Source organism: Jaculus jaculus, chromosome 2, assembly GCF_020740685.1.
Source record: "Jaculus jaculus isolate mJacJac1 chromosome 2, mJacJac1.mat.Y.cur, whole genome shotgun sequence".
Taxonomy (NCBI): Eukaryota; Metazoa; Chordata; class Mammalia; order Rodentia; family Dipodidae; genus Jaculus; species Jaculus jaculus.
The window spans coordinates 34,591,418-34,614,636 of record NC_059103.1 but is presented as its reverse complement, the minus strand read 5'-3'; positions in this window follow the sequence as shown (position 1 = coordinate 34,614,636).

The following is a 23,219-nucleotide window of genomic DNA, read 5'->3' as shown; positions in this document are numbered from 1 at the left end:
ATGATCTCTGGTTCATAAAATGCAACCTTGCCAAGTCCTCCTTTGCCTCACACTGCATGGAGAAAATGAGACAGACTATTTTAGTCCATGGTGACCTGATGTGTCTGAGATCACTGTTCTAAGCTAATATGAGAAACACATTTACTCATAAAAATTTGAGAAACAATAATACCACTAAGAAATTAGACTATTCTGTGGATGATCCAAGAAGTCATGTCACCTGGTAAAGATTAGAAAAGTGTTCCTTTGGAGAGCAGACCACTACTGTTCCTCTTCAGAATGATCACTGTGCTTACTTGGGTGAGCCAGACCTCATTCAGTGTATGAGCCTGAAATGACTGCATTTTGGGGAAGACAGCCACTGTTAGCTTCATGAACTGTGACAACATTAATGTACATAAGCTGAGAAGTTCACTTTGGGAATCTGCAACTATAGGCACATATGGTCCTGAGATGAGTTATTATGGACAGCAGAAACCACAGTTAATATAATTGGCTTTGAGAGCTGTACTGGGTGATCTGAGATTTTCTGGGTGGTCTTAGCCCACTGTTAATTGTATGAGGTGGCATCCACTTTAAGGTTAACCAGGAGGGGGATGACTGTCACCTGATTGAAAGACAGCATTGTTACCATGGTGTCAGTTAACTACTTCAACACAAGAAGATCAGTCACCTGGAATTGCGATCACTGTTACCTGGATGAGTTTACAATAGGTCCACTGCGGGAACTGGAACATCCATTACCCTCATGCCATCAGAAGAACTGAACCTTTGGACATGAGAAACACCATGACATTGTTAACCTAAGACCATGGTTACCTGGTTCATCTGCATCTTCTGATCTGTAGTGGATGAGATCGCTGTTCCCAGTGTGAGTAAGGAATCTAGATCATAGGATTCACCCAGAACACATATACTCTATTAAATTTTAAAAATTCTCCTCTCCCAAAAACCTTTGCCTTTACATATATATATATATATATATATATATATATATATATATATATAAAACATATGTATATATTACGTATATGTGTGTATGTGTGTGTGTGTGTGTGTGTGTGTGTGTGTAAAGGGAAAGGTTTATATATCCACGTATTACAATATAATATATGGACTATATATTATATATATTACATCTTTAGTCGCTGAGCCATCCTCCAGCCAACTCCTGGGTTTGACCCTGATGACCTGAGGATATGTGCCCAGCAGGCAGCACCAAGGGTAGTGTGGGATATTCTTGGGGCTTGGTTGCAACAGCTGTGAACTCATTTTTAAGGTCCAGTTAGATCCCTGCTGGCACCTGGTCCCCTCGCAGTCTTAGAGCCATCTCTTCATGCACCACCTGTCTTCAGACACATGCCAGACCTTTAAGACCCTGCCTTGTAAGCCAGATATTGATTTAACATCATGAATGAATGCATCTAACTCATCTTTTCCAAGTCATGCTAATACTATTTTCTTCTTGAAAAAAATATTTATTTATTTGAGAGTGAAAGAATGGCATGCCATTCCTGGATTCCTGACACTTGCCACTCTGGGCATCTGGCTTTATATGGGTACTGGGAAATCAAACCTGTACTAGGGGCTTTAAAAGTAAGTGCTTTTAACTACTGTACCATCTCCCAAGCCTATTTTCTTTTTTTTTCTTTTCAGCATTTCAGTAGCAGTTCTCACCTATGGCCCCATGTCTCCACATACTGGAATTGCCAGCTCTGGATGAGACTCTGATGGGGGGAGCTTTTGTATGCCAGTGTCTGGTTTAGCCACAGACAATATTGTTCTGCGGTGGAAGTGGCCCTAACAAATGAAATTCCAGACCCCAGATGATGGGAGTCTCTAGAAGAATGTTTGTGTCTGGTGTGGCGGGGGGGGGGGGGGGTGGGGGAGGTTGGAGAGTGGGAGGGAGAAATTGGGGATTCCCATGTTTTTCACATTTTTGTAGAGATTTAAAGGCCACTGGCAGCATATCACACAGAACATCCCAGAGTACTGGAAATATTTTTTGTGCTTATGCAAAAGGTATATCACTACCTATATGCAGAGAACTTGAGATGTGGCTAGTTTAAATCATGATTTTGGGATGTGTGAACACATGTGTGCAGGTAAGTGTGGAGGCCAGATGTTGATGTTAGGATCCTTCCTAAATAGCTATCCACCTTATTTTTGGAGACAGGGTCTCTCACTGAACCTGGAGCTCAACAATTTGGCGAGGCAGACAGCCTGCAGGCCCCAAGGGTCCTCTTTTCTCTGCCTCCCTGGTTCTGGAAGTCACTGATGCAGCCACACTCCACTCTTTACAGGCCCCGCCCTCGTGCAGCGCTTTACAAGCTGAGCTCTCTCCCTAAGCCTGCAAAAGAGATTTTATTCTTACTGATTTTGAAGTTACTGTAGTAGAGTGAGTTGCGTTTCCTGTGCAGCAGAGGGCGCCAGAGGCTGTGGACAATGGGCGGGGCTGCAGCAGGTGTGTTTGTTGGCAAACCTCAGGAAATTACAAACTAAAATTAAATGAACTAAAGTGAAAATTTCAGTAGATGGGCTCATTATCATAATTTCATGCCCCTTTTCCCCTTTCCTCTTTCCCTTCTCCTTACTCTCCCCTCCCCTTCCTTTCTCTTCCCCCCACACCCTTCCTTTGAGACAGGGTCTCATTTAGCCCAGGCTGGCATCACTATGTTGCCAAAGATGATCTTGAACTCCTGACTCTCCTGCCTCCACCCCTGGAGTCATAGGACTATAGGTGTTCACCACCATGTCCATCTCAAAAAAGTTTTGTTCTGCTGAAAGGCAGATTTTTTTTTTTTTTTTTTGATGCACAAATGCTAGGCATGAACTCCACTATTTAGAAATATTCCTGCTGCTACCCTACCCCTAATTTTTGGTACTGAGCTTTGTATCTAGGGTATCCTGCTAGCTAGGCAAGTTTTTCTCCCTTCCTCTTTCCTTCCCTCCCTTTCTCCCATCTTATCTCTCTCTCTTTTCCTTTCTTCTTTCTTTTTGCTTTCTCTTTATTTTCTCAATTTTTATTAACATTTTCCATGATTATAAAAAATATCCCATGGTAATATCCTCCCCCCCCCACTTTACCCTTTGAAATTCCATTCTCCAACATATCCCCTCCCCATCTCAATCAGTCTCTTTTATTTTGATGTCATGATCTTTTTCTCCTTTTATGATGGTCTTGTGTAGATAGTGTCGGGCAGTATGAGGTCATGGATATCCAGACCATTTCTTTTTTGACTTTTTGAGACAAGGTCTTAATCTAGCCCAGACTGACCTGGGCTGCTTGGGAATTGAAGCTTTGCAAGCAAATACCTTTAATCACTGAGAATCCCTCCCAGGCCTTATTACTCTAAATTCTTATGGACATATGTCATTATCTACAACTTGAAAACTTATATACTCCTTCCTTCACACCATTCAATCATTCCCTACTGGAAGGAACAGAATGACTATGTCATCCCCAGACATAAACTCTATCCCTTCCTGTTGTTCTTACATTCCTTCTGGCCCTTTTTCCACAATGCTTCCTGAGCTTTTGGGAAGGGGAGACGTGGTATAGATGATAAAGATGATATATATATAGATTTAGGGCTTAGTATTGAATGTAATTTTAATTCTGAAAATTGCATATAGGTGCCTGATTGCATATATTATTATTATTAAATTTGAAATAGTTTAATGAGCATATGTTAAATGAAGAAAGTGATGGCTTTCATATTGACATTCTCATGCATAAATATCACATCCCTCTATCACTCTCTGCTCTCCCCGTTCTTCACTCCTGCTGGGACTCTTCTTTTTCCTCTCAAATAGTTCCTATTTGTTTCTAGGTCTAGTTTTACTGAAGAGATTTTAAGGTATTATATTTTTCTTCCTGCCTCTGGCTTAAACAACTTAACATAATCTCTGGTTCTACCCAATTTCCTGCAAATGACTGAGGCTCTTTCATCTTAATGCTATGCTGTAGGGCTACTGGAAATGCTCACTATGCAAATGTAATATTAGCCAGGTAACAACAGTGGTACCTTTGATTTGACATCAGTAATGGTTAGAGAATAAGCAAACAAAGGTGGTATGGAGAACACTAGGATTTTAGTTAGTAATAAGTGGTTGGTATGTAGAGTGCATGAGGATCAGGTAGTGTTAGATCAACTTTGAAAATAATTGAGAGGGGAAAGTTGGGACACTATCAGCATTCATGGATTTTAGATGTGAATATGTGAATATTATGGGAGGTTGTAGCAATGATATGATGTATGAAGAAATAGATATAAAGAAGAGAGAATGGGGAAATAGATTATAATAAGAGGGAAAGAGTATGGGTTGTGCATGGGAAGACTAGCAGAAAGCTTCTGTTGTGGTTTGAACATAACATGCGTTCATGTGTTTGAACACTTTTTTTCCAACTTGTGGTACTGTTTGCAAAGGTTTTGGAACCTTTAGCAGATAGAACCTTGCTGGAGGAAGCATGTCACTATGGGTGGAACTTGAGGTTTTATAGCCTAGACTCACTTCTTTTGTTCCCTCTGCTTTCTGACTCTGCCTGCTGTGTGAGGACTTGGCCTCCTGCCCCAGCTGCCACACCTTCCTTGCCATGATGGAATTCATCCTCTTAAAACTGTAAGCCAGAATAAACTCTTTCCCTCCTTAAGTTGCTTCTGGTAAGTTATTTGGTCACATTGATGACAAAGTAACTAATATAGTACTCAATTGTAGAACCATACAGTACATACCTAAAACCCATCTGAGCAATATATGAACAGAAGCAAACACACATACCCATGTACATATATATCCATACATATCCATGTAAATATATATACACAGAATCCATATATATATGCATACAAGAGTGTAGATTAAATCATTGGCACTGAAAGTACAAAAATATTTTTAAAATGACAAAAGTTGAACATAACATACTGCATCAGTTACTTTCTCATTGATAGCACAAAATTCCAGACCAGCAGCACCTTAGGGAAGGAAAGGATTGATTTTCAGCTCACAGTTTGGAGGGGAAATCTATCATGGTGGGGAAATCATGGCAAGAGCAGACTGTCAGTATCACATCTTCACATCAAGACTGCCCTCAGAAACATACTTTCTCCAGCAAGACTCTACTTCCTAATGTCTCTACTACCTTCCCAAACAGTGCCACCAACTGAGGATTAAGTATTCAAACACATGAGTCTATGAGGAACATTTTACAAACTACCACCTACCACACATAGAAACTAATGAACAAAAGTGACAAAATATACTATGTGTGCATGTGACCAGATAAGAAAACAAGGATTGTAATTACAAATAATGAAGAATTTTTGTCCTACTTGGTTAACAGTGTTTGTGTATATGTACACCAATATCAAGATGCTTTGTTTTTCTTTCCTCTATTTCTCTATTATGTAATTAATAATGATTGAGATTATATCACTAGTTAACTGTCACATGTCCTTAGCTGGTATTTATAACTACCGTCTTCTACTATCCATTCTGCATTTCCTCTACCTTCAGCAATAACCTCAGCAGGTCTTAGTTCTTTACCTGGAGGAATGACCCATTGTAGTAGACAGCTTCAGGTCTGCTGAGATGAACTTCCAAACCAGGCACAGTTATGGAGGAAGGGATATTTATTGAAGCTTACAGATCCAGGGGAAGTTCCATAATGGCAGAAGAAGCTGGCCCTGCTTTTACAGGTCCAAGCAGAGAGAGAGAATCCACATGTCAAAAACCAAAAGTAGACACCACAGAGCACAAGAACTTCAGGTGTAACTAGGCACTTTACATATCTTTAGATTGGAATTTCAAACCCACCACCACACCTTAAGATCTGCCCAGTGACACCTCCTCCAGCAAGGTGGTTGCAAATCCAAACTACAAACTAATAAAGCACTGAATATATTAGAGGCCATCTATACAAACCACCACATTCTTCCCCTGGCCTCCAATAGATTCAAAACCATCACACATTGTAAATAGTATTAAGTCCAATTACATAGGTCCCCAACTTAAGATAGTTCCAAAGTCCTAAGTCTCCTGAGATTTAAGATTTTCTCTTAGATATGAGTCCTGTAAAATCAAACAATCAAATACTTTCAACATACGAAGGCACAAAGCAAACTGGCATAAGGCATAGCAAGGAGTAGAACAATGCAAACTCAACAACCATCAATCAAACTTCTGCAGTTCAAGTCCAATACTGATAGTTTCCAGATTTTCAAATTTTGCCACTCCAGCTGGGCAGAGTAGACAGGAAACATTTGCACTCCAGGCCAACAGTGCACTCCATGGTAGCCCTTGCACAGACCTAGTATGTCCAAAATATCTTCGTGTCTCCATTTAAACCATGGTCCATCTTACAAAGGCTCTTCCAGCCTAGTCATGAGGGTCATCATGCCTTGCTTGTATGCCATGCCTCAGCAGTGGTTCCTGGAATTGTGTGCATTTCATGGCCACTCCATGCATTTTTCATGCTTCTAAAACCAATACCATGTGTGCAGGACACAGACATACTCCTTTTTTTAAAGGTTTTTAAATTTTTTATTTATTTGAGACAGAGAGAGAGTGAGAATAGGCATGCCAGGGCCTCTAGCCACTGCAAACGAACTCCAGATGCATGTGCCATCATGTGCATCTGGCCTATGTGGGACCTGTAGAACTGAACATGGGTCCTTAGGCTTCACAGGCATGTGCCTTAACTGTTAAGCCATCTCTCCAGCCTGACACAGCCATATTCTTAATTCAGGGACAAAATAAATCATGGCCTTGAAAAGTAGATTCCTACTCCAGTTAACTTTTTCTGAAAGAGTTTGCATTTCTATCATTGTCTTTCCTCAGGCATTCTCTCTATTATTTTAAGTAAAGCAGTAGGGCCATCTTCCTTAAGATTGCTAATGTGTTTGGCAATATAAGCTTCAGTAACCTAAAACCAGTCTCAGTGCCTGTGATTTTTAACTTGCTTGAGGTCTCCAATTTAAAATCTTAAATCTCTCAGTCCAATATCTTTAGCCAAGAACATCAGTCCATTACAAATTTAACCTTGATCAAACTCTCTGGGCCTGGGCAGCAGAACACAGCCACCCCTAAGTCCAGTATCCCAGTTCCAACAAAGTCCTCTGCAGTCTTTCCTTCCCCTTAGAAAGCTCATAAGCCAAGCCTCTAAGTGCACAAGCCAAGCCTCCAAATACAACTCTCGCTGAATTTAGCACTCTGAAACACCCATCAGAATAGTCCATAAAATTTGACCTACTACTCCATAAGGTGTCTTCAGTTGTAAGTACCAAGTCCATGCCCATTTCTCCAGAATAAAAGTTCCATAAGACCAAAATCCACATGGTTAGATTCACTTCACCCCACTTCTGGTACCAGTATCTGTAGTACACAGCTTCAGGTTCACTGAAATGAACTTCAAAACCAGGAACAGTATGGAGGAAGGGATATTTATTGACATTTACAGAGTCAAGGGAAGTTCCATAATGGCAGAAGAAGCTGGCCCTGCTTTTACAGGTCCAAGAAGAGAGAGAGAAAGAGAGAGAGAGATCACATGCCAAAAGCCAAAAGCAAAAAGCAAAAACCATACAGCACACTTCAGGAACTCCATGTGGAACTAGGCACTTTGCATACCTTTATATTGGAATTTCAAACCCACCACCACACCTTAAGATCAGCTCAGTGACACCTCCTCCAGCCAGGTGGCTGTGGATTCAAACTACAAACTAACAAAACATTGAATATACTGGGGGGCCATATATTCAAACTACCACACCCATATTTTCATTCCTGAAGGACCTGGGCCATTTATCACATGGCCCTGATTAGGTAATTTTAATTTCCCATTGATTAGATAAGAGGGCATGGTAACAACGAAAAGGCACCCTAAAGGATCTCCTTCACTCCAGAATGCTTTCCTTTCCTTACTTCCAATATGGAGGAGCAGTTCAATTACCTCCTGGAAATCTGGACCAATCACCCCTGCTAACTCCTTTCTCAGCCTGTTCACCCAAGGGCATCAGGAGCCCAAAGTGGTGGCTTCCAGTTCAATGGAATGTTCTTTGTGCCTCCTGGCAAAATAGTCCCCCCTTTGTAACCATGGCCTCTAGGCCAGCAGAGTGTAAGATTGCAGGAAGAGGACATAAAAAATGTGCTAATGGGTCACTTCTCGGGGTGATGGTAAGTGGGACCATTCCCATTTCCACCCCTTAATTCAGGCTATAGGAGAAACAGTATCATGTATAGGACACTGATTCAGAGTATATACAGCCTGCTGAAGGACACTCCCTAGGCCTCCAAGCTATTGCCACCTAGTTGGCACTGTAGCTATTTTTTTAGAAAGTAATTCCACTATTCTATCAAGCCAGCTGCTTCAGGGTGGTGGAGCACATGGTAAAACCAACGAATTCCAGATCACGAGCCCATGGCTGTGAAATGAGTTCCTTGGTCAGAAGAAATGCTGTGTGTAATACCATGACATGGATAAGGCGTTTTGTAAGCCCACAGATAGTAGTTTTGGCAGGAGCACTATGTGCAGGAAAAGCAAATGCATACCCAGAATGTTCCTGTTCTAGTAAGGACAAAATGCTGCCCTTTCCATGATGGAAGTGGTCCAATGTAATCAACCTGCCACCAAGTTGCTGGCTTGTCACCCTGAGGAATGCTGCCACATCAGTGGCTCAGAGTTGGTCTCTCTGCTGGCAGATTTGGCACTCAGCAGCAGTGATAGCCAGATCAGCCTTAGTTAAAAGAAGTCCATGCTGAGCCCACACATAACCTACATCCTTGCCACCATGGCCACTTTGTTGATGGGCCCATGGGGCAATGACAGGGATGAGCAAGGAAAGATGTTGGCTACTATCCACAAAATGAGCCAGCTTATCTATTTGATTATTAAAGTCATTCTCTGATGAGGTCATCTTCCTTCTAATGAGCATTAACATGGGACACAAGTATTTTATATCCTTTGCCCATTCAGAGAGATCTATTCACATATACCTTTCCAAAATGTATTTTTCACCAATTTTCCAATTATGCTCCTTCCAAGTCCTGGACTATCTGGCCAAACCATTGGCCACAGCCTAGGAATCAGCATATATATGCACATCTGGCTATTTTTCCTTCCAAGCAAAATGCACAACCATGTGCACTGCCTGTAGTTCTCCCCATTGTGGAGACTTCCCTTCACCACAGTCCTTCAGAGTTGTTCCAGAAAGGGGCTGTAATGCTGTGGCTGTCCACTTCTGGGAAGTTTCCATGTAACATGCTAAACCATCTGTAAACCATGCCCTAGTCCTCTCTTCCTCAATTAATTGATCACAGGGCACACCCCATTTTGTCATAAGTGCAAGCCTGGGGGGAAAAGGCATTGTAAAAGGAATAGCAACTATAGGCATTTGGACAAATTCCTCATGTAACTTATTTGTGCCTTCAGGGCCTACGGGATTATGGACTACTGCTGTGCAAATCCAACTTTATGGCCTGCTCATAATGGGCAATTCAAGTCACATAATAACTTGAGGGCCTCTTGTGAAGCATGTAGTTTCCACTGAGACCCAATTGTAGGCCAAGAGCTACCTCTCATAGGGAAAATAATTGTTTGCAGATAACGGCAAGGGCTTGTTCCAAAATCCCAAAGTTCTCCACTGTGACTCACCTATGGGGGACTGCCAAAGGCTCCAAATAGCATCCCTGTCTGCTACTGACACCTCAAGTACCATTGGATCTACTGATCATATGGCCCAAGTGGCACAGTAGCCTGCCCAGCAGCCTGGACCTGTTATAAAGCCATTTCTTGTTCTGGGACCCGTTGAAAACTAGCAGCTTTCTGAGTCACTTGATATAAGGGATGGAGTAAGACACCCAAGTGAGGAATGTGCTGCCTCTAAACTCCATATAGGTCCACTAGACATTGTGCTTCTTAGTGGTAGGAAAGGCCAGGTGTAACACTTTATCCTTCACCTTAGAAGTAATATCTCTGCATGTTCCACATCTCTGAACTCCTAGAAATTTCACTGAGGTGGAAGGTCCTTGAATTCTGGATGCACTTATTTCCCATCCCCTGATGTGCATATGCTGTACCAGCAACTCCAGAGTGGTTGTCACTTCCTGCTCATTTGATACAATGAGCATAATGTCACTAATATAATGGACCAACATGACACTTTGTGGAAGGGACAGGTGGTCAAGATCCCTGTGAACTAAACTATGACACGGGGCTGGAGAGTTATTATAACCTTGAGGTAAAACAGTAGAGTTGAACTTCTGACCTTGCCAGCTGAAAGCAAATTGCTTCTAGTGGTCCTTATGGAATGGTATGGAGAAGAAAGCATTTGCAAGATCAATATCTGCATTCCAGGTTCCAAGAGATGTGTTGATGTGTTAATCTCCTCAAATAAAGAAACCACATCTTGTACAGCGGCTACAATTGGAGTCACCACTTTTCAACTGATTGGTCTGTCTTCTGAACAGGCCAAATAAGAGAGTTAAAGGGAACCACAACCCCTACATCCTTCAAGTCCTTTGTAGTGGCATTAATTTCTACAGTCTCATTAGGGATGTGTTACTGTTGTTGGTTCACTATTTTCCCCAGTAGTGGGAGCTGTAATAGTCTCCCTTTGGTCTTTCCAACCTTAATAGCCCTCACTCCACAAGTCAGGGAACCAATGTCGGGGTTTTGCAAACTCCTAAGTACATATATTCCAATTATGCATTCTGAGGCTGGAGAATTAGCCACAGGATCAGTTCAGGGACCTACTGTCAGTCAAACATTTGCCAAAACTCAATTGATCACATGACCTCTGTGAGCACTTATTTTAACTGAAGGGCCACAAGGCTGTTTGGGGATCTCATAATTGCCATTTTGACTGGGTTGAGATGTAATCATAATGTTTTAGTTAGTATATCTCTGCTGGCTTGTGATGTTGAAACATATTTTTCATGTTTATTCATTCTCTGTACTTTATCTTTTGTTAGCCCATTTATTGATTGGGCTGTTCTATTTACTAGTATTCTTGAAATCTTTGTATAATTGATTATTGTGTTGGTAACAAACTGAACAATCTCAGTAAATTAGGGAAAAAAGCCCATATTATCTTTTTGAAGGGCATGATCTCATGTCTTAATTTTGGTGTGGGGCTGGTACACATATTATGAAATATAATTTATGAGCTGGGGAGATGGCTTAGCTCTTAAAGGTGCTTGCCTGCAAAGCCTGCTGACCTGGGTTTGATTCCCCAAAGCCCATCTAAAGCCAGATGCATAAAGTGGTAAATGCATCTAGAGTTAGTTTGTACCAGTAAGATGTCCTGGCTCACCCATTTTTTGTCTTTCAATCTCTCTACTTGCAAATTAATAAAAATATATTTAAAAACACAATTCATATATGCATATGATATGCTTGTACTGATTACTTTTAGGCTGCTTTAAAAATGTTTATATACTCCTGTATCCAGTAAATTTTACCTCTTTATCTTTATTTTATTTTATTATATTTTATTTTATTTTATTTTATTTCATTTTATTTTTGAGATAGGGTCTTGTTTAACCCAGGCTGACCTAATATTCACTTTGTAGTCTCAGGGTGGCCTCAAACTCATGGTGATTTTCCTACCACCGCACTCAAGTGCTATCCACCCACACCCACCTTGTCTTTTTCTTTTTAAAATTTTTAATTAACAATTTTCATACCTGTATATAAAGTATTTTGATCCTAATATCCTATGTCCTCCTTTTATCTCTTCACAGTTGCTGTCACTACCTGTACCAAACCTGCTCAATACTGGGATCGCCACCCTCTTCTCATGCCACCATTTCCCCTGCCATCATGGAGTTTCACTTCAAGGCTATAAGCTAAAATAAACACTTTTGTTCCCAAGGCTGCTCTTGGTAAGGTTATTTCTGCCAGCAACATGAACCTGACTGCAAAAATAATGTTGGTACCAAGAGTGAGGTCATTTGCTGCTAGACACCTGACTGCATGGCTTTGGCCTTTTAGAACTGATTTTCAAGAGGAATGTGGAAGAATTTGAAACCTTGCTCCAAGAGATGCCTCACAGTGCTGTAAGAACAGATTGATGGACTATTCTGGTCAGAATTGAAAGACCTGAGTGCAGTAAAATCTATGGACTGTAAGGTTTGGCTTGTGAGGGTGAGAAAGGGCTTTGCTTGGACTGGGCTAGAAGCAGTTTGTGTGAAAGGCTTGCTGTCATGCCCTCGTCCTGAGAATTTGTACAGGATTGCTTTCCATAGAAATGCACTTGTGTGAGCAGAGGGATACAGCACAGAAATGAAATCTTTGGGTTGAAACGTTTGCCCATTCAGCTGAAATTATATGAGAGATTACAACCTTTGAGATTGGGCCAGCTGAATTGCACTGGGGCAACAGAAAGAATGTAGACTCTTGAAGGGGCCTGAGCATGAGTGTATGATTAAGTCATTGATTTTTACAGGGTTCATATCCCTTCCCATCAGTTTCCAGCTCCACTCCAGAGAATAGCACAGAAGCACTCATGAGCACAGTAACCAACTGCTTTCTGTTTGGATTTGAGGCTCACTCTACAGGACAGAAATCATAGGTGGTCCTGAAATTCTGTGCAAAAGTCCATGGCTAAGATCCTAGGTCCTATGGGTAATTCATTACTTTGGTTATGCATATAAACCTGCCTTCAAATATCTGTGTTTATTCCCATAGATTGGTACAGCTTGTAGCCTTAAACACAGAAGTTTCTTTACTCCAACAGGAGGACATTACAAACCTAAACATATATGCACCTAACATGGGGGCTCCCAAATTCATCAAACAAACACTATTAGAACTAAGGTCACAGATAACACCAAACACATTGGTGGTGGGTGACTTCAACACCCCACTCTCATCAATTGACACGTCATCCCAGGAAAAAATAAGCAGAGAAGCAACTGGAATAAATGAGGTCATAGAAGGAATGGACTTAACAGACTTAACAGGACATTTCATCCAAAGGCTGCAGAATATACATTCTTTTCAGCAGCACATGGAACATTCTCTAAAATAGACCATATGTTAGGACACAAAGCAAATCTTAACAAATTCAGGAAAATTGAAATAATTACTTGCATTCTATCTGACCACAATGGAATTAAACTACAAATCAGTAGCAAGAAAGGCTATAGAGCATACACAAAATCATGGAAACTAAACAATACACTACTAAATGATGAATGGGTCAATGAAGAAATCAAGAAGGAAATCAAAAAATTTATAGAGTCAAATGATAATGAGAACACAACATACCAAAATCTCTGGGACACAATGAAGGCAGTTCTAAGAGGTAAATTTATAGGCTTAAGTGCCTATATTAAGAAATTAGAAAGGTCGCAAGTAAACGACCTAATGCTTCACCTTAAAGCCTTGGAAAAAGAAGAACAAGGCAAACCAAAAATCAGTAGATGGGAAGAAATAATAAAGATTAGGGCAGAAATTAATGAAATAGAAAAAAAAGAACAATCCAAAGAATTAATGAAACAAAGAGTTGGTTCTTTGAAAGGATAAACAAGATTGATAAACCCTTAGCAAATCTGACCAAAAGAAAGAGAGAAGAGACACAAATTAATAAAATGAGGGATGAACAAGGTAACATCACAACAGATTCCAGAGAAATTCAAAAAATCACAGGGACATACTATAAAAGCATATACTCTACAAAGTATGAAAATCTGAAAGAAATGGATGATTTCCTTGATCTATATGACCTACCTAAATTAAATCAAAATGAGATTAATCACTTAAATAGACCTATAACAAACATGGAGATCCGAACAGTTATCAATAATCTCCCAACTAAAAAAAGCCCAGGCCCAGATGGATTCACTGCTGAATTTTACCAGACTTTTAAGGAAGAGCTAACACCATTGCTTCTTAAGCTTTTCCAGGAAATAGAAAAAGAAGGAATTCTACCAAACTCCTTCTATGAGGCCAGCATCACCCTGATACCAAAACCAGGCAAAGATAGAACAAAAAAAGAAAATTACAGACCAATCTCCCTCATGAACATAGATGCAAAAATTCTCAACAAAATATTGGCAAACAGAATACAAGAATATATCAAAAAGATCATTCACCCTGACCAAGTAGGCTTTGTTCCAGAGATGCAGGGATGGTTCAAAATACGCAAATCAATAAATGTGATACATTACATAAACGGGTTGAAGGACAAAAATCACATGATCATCTCATTAGACGCAGAGAAAGCATTTGACAAAATCCAACATCCCTTCATGATAAAAGTCCTACAGAGACTGGGAATAGAAGGAACATATCTCAATATAATAAAGGCTATTTATGATAAGCCTACAGCCAACATATTACTAAATGGGGGAAAACTGGAAGCTTTTCCACTAAAATCAGGAACAAGACAAGGGTGTCCACTGTCCCCACTTTTATTTGATATAGTTTTGGAAGTCTTAGCCATAGCAATAAGGCAAGAGACATACATAAAAGGGATACAAATTGCAAGGAAGAGATCAAGTTATCATTATTTGCAGATGACATGTTTCTATACATAAAAGACCCTAAAGAGTCTACTAGCAAACTGTTAGAGCTGATCAAATCCTACAGCAATGTAGCAGGATACAAAATAAATACACAGAAATCAGTAGCCTTCATATATGCTAACAACAAACACACAGAGGATGAAATCAGAGAATCACTCCCATTCACAGTTGCATCAAAAAAAAAAAAAAAATAAAGTACCTTGGGATAAACCTAACCAAGGAAGTAAAGAATCTCTACAATGAGAACTTTAAAACACTCAAGTGAGAAATTGCAGAAGACACTAGAAAGTGGAGAAACATCCCTTGTTCCTGGATTGGAAGAATCAATATTGTGAAAATGGCAATCTTACCTAAAGCAATCTACACATTTAATGCAATCCCTATCAAAATTCCAAAGACTTTCTTCTTTCTTCATGGAAATAGAAAAAACAATCCAAAAATTCATTTGGAACCACAAAAAACCTCGAATATCTAAAATAAGACTGAGCAACAAAAATGAGGCTGGTGGTATCACCATACCTGATTTTAACCTATACTACAGAGCCATAGTAACAAAAACAGCATGGTACTGGCACAAAAACAGACATGTAGATCAGTGGAACAGAATAGAGGACCCAGATGTAAGCCCAAGTAGCTATAGCCACCTGATATTCGATAAAAATGCCAAAAATACCCATTGGAGAAGAGACAGCCTCTTCAGCAAATGGTGTTTTGAAAACTGGATATATATCTGCAGAAGGATGAAAATAAATTCTTCTCTCTCGCCATGCACAAGAATTAAGTCCAAATGGATTAAAGACCTTAACATCAGACCTGAAACTCTGAAACTGCTAGAGGAAAAAGTAGGGGAAACCCTTCAATATATTGGTCTTGGCAAAGACTTTCTGAATACAACCCCAATTGCTCAGGCAATAAAACCACAGATTAATCACTGGGACCTCATGAAATTACAAAGATTTTGCACTGCAAAGGACACAGTGAAAAAAGCAAAGAGGCAACCTACAGAATGGGAAAAAAATCTTTGCCAGCTATATATCTGATAGAGGATTAATATCTAGGATATACAAAGAACTCAAAAAGTTAAATAATAAGGAATCAAACAAGCCAATCAAAAAATGGGCTATGGAGCTAAATAGAGCATTCTCAAAGGAAGAAATACGAATGGCATATAAGCATCTAAAAAAATGTTCTACATCACTACTCATCAGGGAAATGCAGATTAAAACTACATTGAGATTCCATCTCACTCCTGTCAGATTGGCCACCATCATGAAAACAAACGATCATAAATGTTGGTGGGGATGTGGAAAAAAAGGAACCCTTCTACACTGCTGGTAGGAATGCAATCTGGTCCAGCCATTGTGGAAAACAGTGTGGAGGTTCCTAAAACAGCTAAAGATTGATCTACCATATGACCCATCTATAGCACTCTTAGGCATATATCCAAAGGACTCATCTCATTTCCTTAGAAGTACGTGCTCAACCATGTTTATTGCTGCTCAATTTATAGTAGCCAGGAAATGGACCCAGCCTAGATGTCCCTCAACTGATGAGTGGATAATGAAGATGTGGCACATTTATACAATGGAGTTCTACTCAGCGGTAAAGAAAAATGAAGTTATGAAATTTGCAGAAAAATGGATGGACCTGGAATGGATTATACTAAGTGAGGTTACCCAGGCCCAGAAAGCCAAGCGCCACATGTTCTCTCTCATATGTGGATCCTAGCTACAGATTGGGCTTCTGTGTGAGAATGAAAATACTTAGTAGCCAAGGCCAGTAAGTTAAAAAGGAGACATAAAGGGAAGAGAAAGGAAGGGAGGAGGATACTTAATAGGTTGATATTGTATAAATGTAATTACAATGATTGTAATGGGGAGGTAATATGATGGAGAATGGAATTTCAAATGGGAAAGTATGGGGTTGGGGAGGGAGGGAATTATCATGGGATATATTTTGTAATCATGGAAAATGTTAATAAAAATTAAAACACATACACACACACACACACACACACACACACACACACACACACACACAGCCAGGTGTAATGGCACACGCCTTTAATTCCAGCACTCAGGAGGCAGAAGTAGGAGGATTGCTGTGAGTTTGAGGCCACCCTGAGACCCCATAGTGAATTCCAGGTGAGCCTAGGCTTAGACCCTACCTTGAAAAACCACAAAATACGAGTGCTGAATCTCTTCCCTCCGCTGCTCTTTGCTTTAGTCCTCTGCCTTTCCATTTGCTGACGTGGATGTCAGCCTTCTAATTTTTTTAAATTTTTTTTTTGTTTTTATTTTTATTTATTTGTTTGAAAGTGACAGACAGAGAAAAATGCAGATAGAGAGAGACAGAGAGAGAGAGAGAGAGAGAGAGAGGGAGGGAGAGAATGGGCATGCCAGGGCCTCTATCCACTGCAAACAAACTCCAGACATGTGCACCCCCTTGTGCATCTGGCCAACACGGGTCCTGGAGAATCGAGCCTTGAATCAGGGTACTTAGGCTTCACAGGCAAGTGCTTAGCCACTAAACCATCTCTCCAGCCCTCAGCCTTCTAATTTTGAAGGCTTATTCATATATAAGTATAAAGTGTGAATTTTTTTCAAGCCCCACCTACTGCACTATCTATAACCAAATAAACCTCCTCTTTCTGACCAGTAGAGTTTGTTGTTTGTTTTGCTTTATTTAACTGGAGTATTTGACATTCTTCTCTGGGTGCTTTCAGTGCCCATTACATTCAAGGCAACAAACTTGGAGGTGGTAGATTTGGAAGCTTCCTTGAAAATCCGTTGTGTCAAGATGAGCAATACATTCTTATTTGAGGGGATACTGATGCCATCTCAGTTTACCAGTGGGGAGGCTTTATCCTTTGCTCGGGATGAATTCTTAGTAAGAGATGACGATATCATCCTTGTAAGCTACCCCAGATCAGGTAAGTGACGTTGGTGTTTGTGTCAGGGTATGTGCTATTTGTGTATGTGGGGTTCCCTTGATATCTAACCTGCATAGAAATATGTCTTTCTGCATGGGCTAGAAGATGGTAATGATAAGTATTCATTATGGGAAGATAATATAACATGAAATCGACCTGTAGTAAACAGCTCCATACTGCTCAGATGAGCATCCAACCAAACACAGTTTTATGGGAGGAAGTGATTTATTTCAAACTTGTAGATCCAGGGGAAGTTCCATCAATGGCAGAAAAAGCTTGCTCCCATTCATAAATCCAACAGAAATAGAAACCACCAGCAGCCAGAAAACACCAAAAAGCAGCAAGCAGGGGCCCACTAGAGCTCAAAACCTCTCTGTGTACCTTTGGGCTGGAGTTCAGACCCTTTCCTGGTTTGACATGCCCTCTGTATCAGAAATCTTTCTGCTAGGGGCTGAAATTGAAAACTCAATTTTAATAAGATGCCAGAGTCTATGGGGCCATATATTCAAACTACCATCTATCATAACAAATCTGTAAGTGTACATCACAGTATCAATTGCATATACAGTATTTCACAGAAGATACTAGACCATTTTTTAATTTTTATTCATTTATTTGTATGTTGTGGGGGTGTTCACATATTCCACACACATGTGGCTTTGCATCTGGCTTTATGTGGGTGCTGGGAACACCAAGACCAACAGCTTCATAAGCAAGTACTTTTAACCACTGAGTTATCTCAGTCCACTGCTGGTTTTAATTTATTTGGCCATTTGACAAACAGATACACACACAACTGCACACACAGAGAGATTAGAGAAAAGAGAGAGAAAATTAGATGCACCAGGGTCTCTTGCCACTGCAAAGTCCAGATGCATGCACCACTTTGTACATCTGAAAGCAGCTTCTTATCCATCATCTTATCTGAGAAATTATATATACTGTAAAATCTAAATTCCACATATTAGAACTGCTACTTATTTTATTAAAAAGTTAATTTTCACTAGTGGTGTATGTGCCCACATGTGCACATGTGCCAGAGTCTCTTGATGCTGCAAATGACCATATGGCTTTACATGGGTGGCTGGGAAATTGGGCCTATGACTATGGTTAAAATAGGACACAGAAAAAGTTGAGATGGTATGAGGAAGAAAGAAGAATAGTCATTTGATGCAAGATTGAAAGTCAAGGAAACTTATGGGGACATGGGAAAGAAAACAAACTTCTGTTGTCACTTGAATATGAAATGTCCCCCATAGGTTCATATATTTGAACACATGGTCCCAAACTGGTGGCACTGTTTGAGAAGTACAACTGTGGTTCAAGGGAACAGGACACAGCCCAAGCTGGTAGCAGAACCTGGCACAATCACTCACATAGACACAGGCTAAGGAAAGCTGCAAGTTCAGAGAAGAGCTGCTTCTTAAGAGGGGATACCAGTGTCTCAATCAACAGCATTGGGGGAGGGGAGGGTTGGAAACTCAAGCCTTTTGAAGCCCAGATGATTTCATCATAAATGCCAGATGCCAACTGTAGAACAGCCAGATTCTGAGTTTGCCCTGGTGGTTTTCAGACCTGTTTTTGAGCTCAAAGTTTAAAAAATTACCAAAGATCTAAGACTAGACTTTGGTCTTTTGAACAGCATCATTCAAAAATGATGAGGATTTTTGAAGTTGGAATTTGATGCACTTTGCATTATGAGATGTCTCTGAACCTAAGGAAACAAGGGGTAAAAGTTTATGACTTGGAAAATTTTATGTTTGGGTGTCAAGTTGACAAGGGGTATATATGGGATGATTTACACTGACTGGAAACTTCATAAGAACTAGACTCACCTAGGAAAGTAGCCTCTGAACATGCTTGTGAGTAATTATTTGGATTTGGTTATTCTCCAGGAATACCTGTGAGGGATTGCCTTTACTAGGTTAAATGAAGTAGGAAGACTCACAATAACTGTGGGTGCCACCATTCCAGGGGTGGGGTCCTTGGTCTCGATAAAAAAGGGAGAGGGGCTGGAGAGATGGCTTAGCGGTTAAAGCACTTGCCTAAGAAGCCTGAGGACTCAGGTTTGATTCTCCAGGTCCCACATAAGCCAGATGCACAAGGTGGCACATGTGTCTGGAGCTCATTTTCAGTGGCTAGAGGCTCTGACACACCCATTATTTCTCTCTCTCTCTCCCTCTCTGTCTCAAATAAAAAAAAAAAATTAAAGGAGAGTTCATTTAGAATTAGCATACATCACTCTCTGCTTCCTGATTGCAGATGCAACATGAGCAGCTGTTTCATGTACTGCTACCCATGTCTTCCCTGCCAGGATGAACTATAATCTCAAACTGTAAATTGAAATGCCTATTCTTCCTAAAGTAACTTCTGCTCAGGCATTTAGTCACAACAATGACAAAGTAACTAATAAACTAATGCTACTACTCTATATTTATGTTGATGCTCAGAATCCAAACTTTTTTTTTTTTTTTTTTTACTAAATTATTTATCAAGAAAAGTATAGAGCCAAGGAAAGGCACCCACATGGCTACAGATCCCACATGGAGAGCCTGGAAAAAAGCATGGAAAAAAAAGAGAAAAGAAAGTTCAAGGAGCTCCTGCCATGTGGGGACCTAGAGGGGATAAAGGAGCCCATGTAGAGATGAAGGGTTAGGGGTTCTCCTGGCTGGGACTGGGCCAGGGCCTAGGCTGAGCCCCTCCCTGCTGGGCAGAGCCAGCCCAGGCCCAGCCAAAACTCACTCCCAGTTGGGAGTTCCCACATGATCAGAGAGCCTGCCCTCTCCTTGCAGAGATATTTATAACCTTTTAGTGGAGGTGGGCTGTTTTCTGGCTCAGGTGAACCAGAGGGACAACTGGTTGGTTAGGGCTAGGGGATGTCTCAGGAAACAGTTAGCCCTGGCACCAAGTTTCAGGGGCTGATCTTGACCAAACACAGTGTTTAAATCCTATGAAAGACTCCCTCCCAGGAGAGGTCCTGATTGTGGAAAAATAGGTCTAGTGATTGTGGAAAAATAGGTCTAGGTGAACTAGGCAAGAGATAAGTCAGATCACCTTTTATTTCTAGCAAGTGAAAACTTTCCTGCCCTTTTTGACCTTCAGAGGTCTGGTCTCCCTAACTCTACCCACCCTTTCATTCCCCCCTCTCATGAGAACACAGTCTAACTGCTATTAGAGGACAAGGGGCAATGGTATCAGATCATGAACTGATTCCTGCTGAATGGAGCACAAAGTTATGGTAGAGTCTTTCCCAGAGAGAGGACCTATTGTAAAGGACTCTGAAAGTGTATTGACGGAGTACAGAAAGATAGCCTTGGATGAAAATGTTGGGGAGAAAGAATGAAAGTAAGGAGTTAATGAGAAGTAAGCACACAGTAATCAGGTCACCTTCAGGATTGTCCTTCTTATGGACTTCTAGGCCTTGGGGAGCATTCAAAGAAACCCAGGTAGATGGAGTTCGCTTGTCTCAGTACCATCTGATCATGAGGTAGCTGAAATTTTCTTACAGAACTGTTCATTGAATGACATAGTAGTGTTTGATGTGGCCTGAAACTGTTTCTGTATGGCTTTTAAAACAGATGAGATATTAGCAGAGTTATCAGGAACATATACACAACATTTAACTTTGATAATGGAGAATATACCATACTTTATATAATAACCTCCTAGAGTATGCCTTTTTAATTCATCCTGGAGGTAGCCAGGGCCAAAGGTTAGTATCATAGAGCCATTTGGTGCCACTGAAGGCTGTAAAAACATATTTTTGGTCTCAGGATTTATGTCCTGGCACAAGTTAGAAGAGATTCATCATTGTTCTCAATATACGGAAGTCTTCTGACTTAAGAAACCCTTGGTCACAGCCATCCATATATATTCCAAACTTGGAAACAAACCTTTTGACATCTATGGTTGTTTTTTCTTACTATAGAATTAGAACTCTTAGAGATGGGGACAATACGTCTTAAGGTGTTGCTTTTGTCTCCCTTTGTAAAGCTCTTATTGTGTTACATAATAGGCCATTCATATATTTGAGGTATCCCTGTATCTTTGGTTATACATTTCTGAGTGTTTAAGACCAAACAAATAGCCAGGATTAATTTTGGAGGTTACTAATGGCTCTCCAAAGGAGATTTTAGGAACTCAGGAGGTACTTCTTTGATATTGGTGTTTTCTGTCTGTTAAGATGAGTCAGGGCCATGCTGACCAAGTAGTTTTCCCTTCTTTGGTAAGCCAGGAAGACTGATTTTTCCTTGATTGTGACTCTCCTGATTAAGACTGAACACTTATTTTTTTGTTTCTGGGTCTCTGTATCCTTCCTGATCAGAAAGACTTATCAGAGAGCCAGTGTAGAAGTGTCCCATCATCTCCAGTGGCCTCATGACCTGGAAGCACAGGCCAAATTATTGGACGTTTTAGCTCTGATGATTTCAATTGGCTTTGGCTTCTACATAGGTTATTAATACACTTAGAAAGGAAGTTACATCAACATTGAAGGGTATACATATATAGCACATTTGATTACTGAAATAGATGTAGCTAAAGAATGTCACAAGAGTTTAAAATCATTTTGTCCAACCTTTTAAAATTTAGTTGTCCTGTGTCAGTACAGGCCATATCTGAAGCATAGAAAGTAGGCACATCTTACCCTTTAAATAAATGTCTAATAGCTATAAATACAGGCAGAACCTGTTTCCAGTCTTCAAAACAATACAAATATAAACCAATTAATTTAACCTAGAAATTGTCAGCAAAAGGACAAGTAAGACAGTACAATGTTGTAGTCAGGTTCACATTTCTGGTAGAAATCACCCAACCAAGAGCAGCTTGTGGGAAAAAAAAAAGAGGTTTATTTTGGCTTATAATCTCAAGGGGGAAGCTCCATGATGGCAGGGGAAAACAATGGCATGAGCAGAGGATAGACATCATCTGCTGGCCAACATAAGGTGGACAACAGGAACAGGAGAGTGTGTCAAACACTGGCAAGGGGAAACTGGCTGTAACACCCCTAAACCCACCCCCCAAAATTCATTGTCTCCTGGAGGTGTTAATTCCCAAATCTCCATCAGCTGGGAACCTAGCATTCAGAACACCTCAGTTTATGGGGGCGGGAGGGTCACCTGAATCTAACCACCACAAATGTCTTAGAACCTGTGTTTGAAAACATCTTTGATTAGTCCAGATACCTGTGTGAGAACCAATTACCCAGAGAACACTGGAAACAACCACAGCTTGAAATTATTTCTCTCAGATGAAGACTGTGTGAGTATGAGGCCATACCCTAAAGCAGAGAACATGTCTTAAGAATTAATTTTGTTATAGGTACTGGACTTGATTTACCAGAAATGAGAGTTATTTTACATATAATAGAGCAGAATCTGGTCATTGTTGAGCCAAAACAGTTAAGCTCTAATACAACCCCTGACAAATCTGTTTTGAAAGGAAAACATTATTTGACAACCAATGTTTATAACTGCATCTTGGCTAGCAATTGATCTTAGATATAAAATTTTTTATTAGCATGAACAATTTATGTCTTACCCATGACTTAAAAATTGATAAAGCTTAGACAATCTAAATCAACATATCTTACTTAACAAGAAGATGAAAGTTATTGTGATTGTAAGCCAGGCGTGGTGGCACACGCCTTTAATCCCAGCACTCAGGAGGCAGAGGTAAGAGGATTGCCATGAGTTCGAGGCCACCCTGAGACTCCATAGTGAATTCCAGGTCAGCCTGGGCTACAGTGAGAACCCTACCTCGA